This window comes from Miscanthus floridulus, chromosome 7 (assembly GCF_019320115.1).
Source record: "Miscanthus floridulus cultivar M001 chromosome 7, ASM1932011v1, whole genome shotgun sequence".
NCBI classification, from domain to species: Eukaryota; Viridiplantae; Streptophyta; class Magnoliopsida; order Poales; family Poaceae; genus Miscanthus; species Miscanthus floridulus.
The window spans coordinates 76,655,474-76,661,473 of NC_089586.1; positions in this window are offsets into that span (position 1 = coordinate 76,655,474).

Below are 6,000 nucleotides of genomic sequence, written 5' to 3' on the forward strand. Positions count from 1 at the left end.
TAAAACATAATTAGTAATAAAGGCAAAATTTCTACACCTTTGAATTTATGATGATGTCACAACTTAGATTAAATAAAGAGTCATTCCTCAAGCCATTGAAGGACTTCTTTACAAATAAGTTGCGGAGAAGAAAAACAGCAAACGCTCCTATTGCTATCTATTGGTATGGAGACCAATTTGGCTTTTGAATACACACATATAGTTGGCTGCACCACTTTAGCCATCTCCACCTTTCTACTTATAGCCTTAAGGCCACCGAGTCACTATTTTTCCTTGTTCTTGGGCGTAGTATTTTAGCATAACAGTTGACATTGGTGAAGAAGAAACAACAATACTGGCTGGGTTGATTACATTGGTCATCAGGTTTTCATGGCAGTGATCTAGAAAGAAAATATTCTAGTAGACAAGATTATAATAAATCATAAAAAGTATACTGACTTTTGATATCTTACTACGTGAAATTGGTCCATCGATTACCTCCTAAGCATGCGGGAGAATCTCCCAAGAACCACAATGGACATTATTCATCTTTTTTCTTTATGAGAAACTGGTCACAAGCATCATCACAACATGGCCTGAAATAACATGATACAATGGCATGGGTAGCAGGCCTGATATCGGCGTCTCATTGCCGTTATTTGTGCTTTAGTTTTTTGTTTGGAAAGCCTTAGGCATCGATGGATGCTCGCACAATGACAACACTGTCTCGTGGTTGCTTGAAGCAGTAGTAGTTCCAACAGACATGAACATCCTTGTTAGATTTCGGCAATGTTTTAGGGCAAAAAGGACAACCACACGCCTGCAAGAGAAGATGTACGATGATACAAAATTTAAATTTTAAAAAGTGGCAAGGATCTGAACAGTTTGCATGAGACTTGGATAGTGATGTAATCGAGGAACTAAGCTTAGTCAAGAGGACAACTGAAGGCAAGTATGATTTAGACTCTGGAAAAAATGCATAGCCTAAATTCAAAAATACCTCTAAGCTTCTAGAAATTTTGAGAAAAATTTTAGAGACATATCGGGAGATGAAACCTAAATAACATATTTAGAGCTCCCGAAAATCTAGCTTGAAGCTTCCAAAATTTAGGTTTAACTCTATAAATAGGAGAAAATATCCACAAAAATTGAGAAATTTACTAAAACATTATATTCAGTGTCTAAACACATTTTATTAGATTTTCAGTACAAAATTATGATGCAACTAGTATGAATGCAACTTATATTAATGTTGAATGTATTCACGAAAAATGAATCCACGTTGATTGAATCTTATGTTTTAGTTGTGGAAACTTTTTAAACCGTGTTTATACTTGATTAGAAAGTTTTGGGGAATTTTGTAGATTTTCTAGATGATTTTCTATTTTCCTATAGCAAAATATAATTTCTTGAGGCTTCTAGATATACTTTCACAAGCTCTAATCATTTTATTTAGGTTTATAACATCACAATTGATATCGAGTATTTTTCTCAGAATTTTATAGGCTTTTGATATTTCTTCATGGTTTGAAAATTTTGTCAGGTGCTTCTTGGATTTTTTATGGGTATAAGTACGTTTTTCAACATTCAACTTGCACAAAAGTTCGGTTTTCAACCCTAAACTATTAAACTAGGTTCTGGACACACTCTAACTATCGAAACCGAACAAATTAGGTCATTTAGCTAGTCTCAATTTGATGAAGGACTAAGGAGAATAAGTTTCAGACCGGTCTTTCTCATCCTTCGGTGGCAGAGATAAGAAGGAAGACACCAGAAAGAAGAAGTTTCTTAACTCTGCCTGCATGAATGTTGGCTGCCGTTCGTTGGGCATGTGTTCTCAGACCTTTTGCCGAGTGTTTGCCTGTGCGGTCATCCATACTGCAAAGCGTCGTACATGTTTGGTTTTGATGTCTGGAGCTATTCACAGCATGGGTATAATTTAGATGAAAATCAGTTTCTGGATACTTGTGTAATCTAGAGTGCTTGTAACGTGTTGATGTACCCAGATATTATCTAATATAATTCTTATTTCGCCGCAAAAAAATGAAAGTTTTCTATTTTATAAAATAATAAAAAATGGTTTAATCTCTAAGAAGTCATAAATTTATTTATTTTAAATAAAAAAATTAGTGAAACTAATACCATTTTTCTCTCAAAATTCATAACTTATATTCCCCCCTAAGAATGTAGCCTTGAAGCAGCCCAGCCAAGTTTGTTACAGTACATTTGCTTGCAGCCCAGTAACCCTTTGTCGTGTACCGTGTTGGGGATACTGGCTTGGTCAGCCCGTGTTCGATCCTCGCCCAAAACGGATTCTTGGTCCAATGGGAATGTCGGCCCAGGTCGCTTGTTCTCTTCTGTGCTGCGTTGACGACTCGCCTGCTCGGCCCCTTGCGGTGCTGGTGCTGGTGCACATCCTCCTGCCCCCCCCCCCCCCCCCCCCCCCCCCCCCCCCCCCCCCCCCCCCGGCTCGCGCGCGCATCGGACGCGGACGCGGACGCGGCGTCGATGTAGCTAGCCGGGTACCGGGAGCATCGATCGACACGGCCGAGGAGGCGGCGGCGGCGCCGACGAGATAGATCCGTTGCTGCCCAGACGCGGGAAAAGAGCGAAATACTGCCGCGCACGTGGCCCGGCATGGGAAGGAAGAAAATGATCGGACATGGGAAGGAAGAAAATGATCGGACATGGGAAGGAAGAAAATGATCGGAGATGCTACTAGGTTAGAAAAAAGAATACAACTACGTGTCTAGTTTACTAAGTTTTTAATTAATAGTATTCATATTTATGGTTCCGAATCAATTTATTATAAAAAATATATTTCGTAATCAATCCAATGATATTTATTTAATGATCATAAATATTGATATTTTTTATCTATAATTAATCAAATTCAATATATTAAAATGTGATACTGTGCTAGAATTGCATTTTTTCTTGGACGGGTCTTGTTCTTCCAGCTCCAATCCGAGTGATGAATGTTTAATCAATTAGTGTTCTCGCAAAAAAAAAAAAGAGAGAAAGAATTAATGAATCAGTGCATGCATGCGTGGACCATTCAACTTAACCACGCTGACCAGCTTGCGCTTTGCCGCGCGCTGAGCAAGTGAAAAGTACACGAACAGGGACCGCTACCAGCCCTACGTGTTGAGTTGCCTCAATCTCGCCTCCGGCCGGCTTAATTAATCCTCTCGCCGCTGGTTTCATGTTCATCGGCTAGTTCATGCTGAACAGCTGAGAGGCCCAAGACTTTGTCATCGTCAGCTGATCACAGCTGCTACTTCTTCGGGGATCTGCGTGCTGCTTCTTTTGTGATCTCGTTCATAGACTAGGTCTGCACTGTGCAGTGTCACGAATCGAGACGGGTGGTGTTTAGGAAGAAACCGCATAGTTACGTGCCTCTGTTTTCCGAAGAAGAAAAAAAAAAGACTGCCAAGGTAGTACGCTACACCCGAATCTATAGCTAGTACGCACGTGTGTTGGCCGGCATGGGAAAAAAGGAGATGGATAGGGCAGCAGGGGCCTGCCTGTGCCTGGGCTTCTTCCCTGCCTCCGAGTGATCCAAGCAGCAATCAGTATCAGTGCATGCATGCGTGGACCAGTCAACGAACTTGGCTGACCACCAGCGTGCGAATTGCGATTGTTGGCCGCTGACAGACTACTACCAGTCTACCACCAGTCTATGCTGACTGTACAATTTGATCAAAGAAGAATTGTTAATCGCTCATCTTATTATTCCATGTGTCTGGAGAGCATCGAAGTTCAAGTGAATTCACCACTCTTTTTCCCTAGCTTCCCTGTAGGCTGTAGCTTAAGCTCTTTTTTATTATTATTGAAAGTAGCTGGTGTCTGCAATTAAATACGTAGTTACTATATATCCAACCTCACAAATAGGTTGATGACTTTCCTTTCCAGAGTGGTGCTGTTTTCGGAGGAAGGTTCCTGTCATTATGCACAGTTGTTATGTTTTAATAACTTTGAACGTCGTCAGCAATCTCTTTCAATATTCGAAATGAAAACTTGAAGAAAATATGGATAAACTTGTAATCAGAAGCAGATTTGACAAATAAAACTTTATATGTTGCAGTATACACGCTTCATAGTATTATTTACCAATGGTCGTCGATGACCAATAGTTTGGTCTCTGGTCCCAATTCTCAACTTTGAACGGGACTTTTGTGCGGCACTCTCCTGAGGGACCAGTGTCGGACGGGACTAAAACCGAGTTGGTCGAAAGGACGACACCTGTGCTAGTCAGACAGATATGGAAACACACCCTCACATACGGGTATCGTAATTTCTTTGCTTGTGCTGTTTTCAATTTTAACCTATCTTCACAGGTGGATATTCCATATATTTCTAGCACTCCTTGAGAACTGTACAGCCTTTCGGCAGATGGATAGGTGGCGTGGCAGCAGCACCCCTTTCTGTACCTCTCCTCCTATGGCTGGCTATACATGAATATACATGTAACAGCCCACCGTATTGTATATGATATATTAATATAATCATGTATTGACTCATCTGCAGTAGGCGCCTAGCTAGTGGTGAAAGTGCAAAAATGTCAATATCTTCGCTTTTGATTAATAAAACTGACGTTTACCAGATAGCAACATCGCAGTACAGGCGCCCTCACCCTCACAGAAAAGTAACCCGGGACACGGGAAGCAAAAAGCACTCAAGCTAGAAACACCACCTCTTAATGAAATACTCACATGCCAAATGACGGCACGGTTGCGAGAAACGACTCACAGTAGAACACATCTTGCATATAATTAAGAGAGTAAATCGGTGGGTTTTCTTATTGCTAGGAAAAATGAGCTTAGGGGGTTAATTGTTTTTTTCTTCTTCTTGATATAAAGGACCAGCCTGCTACAAGCCGCACGAATTACTCTCCATAAGATATAAGATGGAGCAAATACAAGAGGTGGGAGTTGTGTGGAAGCTCCAAACCCCCCTCAAATCTCTCTCTTTTAGTGGTGGATTTGGTAAATCAAAGCCTCACGGTTACTCTCCCTAACCCTGGCTCTCTCCCAAGGCAAAGAACAGAATACTCTCTCTGTGTTTTCGAGTTGGGGAAAAGCCTTATAATGGTAGAGTTCAGAATGGCCCCTGGAGCTCGAAATTATCACAAACAATCCCAATTTCAGCACACAACATGTATAGACAATGATTTGCATAATAAATGAGCTAATTGGCCCCCAAATAGTGAAATTAAGAGCTGCACCTCACAAATAAATTATCCATTTCATTAAAAGTGATTGAATAAAATGCAAATCCAGTGTCATCACGTAGCATGCAACTAAACTGATGGAGCATGGAGATCCATACGTCAACGCATGATTGCACGTACAGGTACAACTAGTATAGACTGGCCTGCGATCCCAATTGCAGCTGATAAACGTATAATATTGGCAATATATTTCGGCAACTGGGATCGGACCTTCACGTCTGTAGGCGATTTTTAATGAACGGAGCAAAGATTCAGCGAACCACGCTTTCGCAACCTCAGTGCAGACATACATCTAGGCGAGGAAGAATTAATGGAGAAGAAATTCAGTCGCTCGGAAACCGCTTTCGCGATCTCGCTCTTCTCTCGTGCTGCCCAAGCGGGGCTGCCGACTAGCTAGTATAATACAATAATATTATTTATCGAATCGAAGTTATTATTATATATGGCCCGTTCGCTTCGCTCAAAAAACAAGGCTAAACACCGTTCTAGCTGATTTGTTGTGAGAGAAAAATACTGTTTCGGCTAAAAAAACAAGCTGAAAAATACGGATTATAAAACAAGCGAACATGTCCATATCGTTGGAGAGACTTGGAGTAGTTGGACCGACCATATCTCTCTAGCTGCTATAGCCGTAAGTTCACTTTACATTTTATATATATATATATATATATATATATATATATATATATATATATATATATATATATATATATATATATATATATATATATATATATATATAAGTTTGGTCGGCAGCTCATCGTCCTGTTTGTTTGGCTTATAAGTCG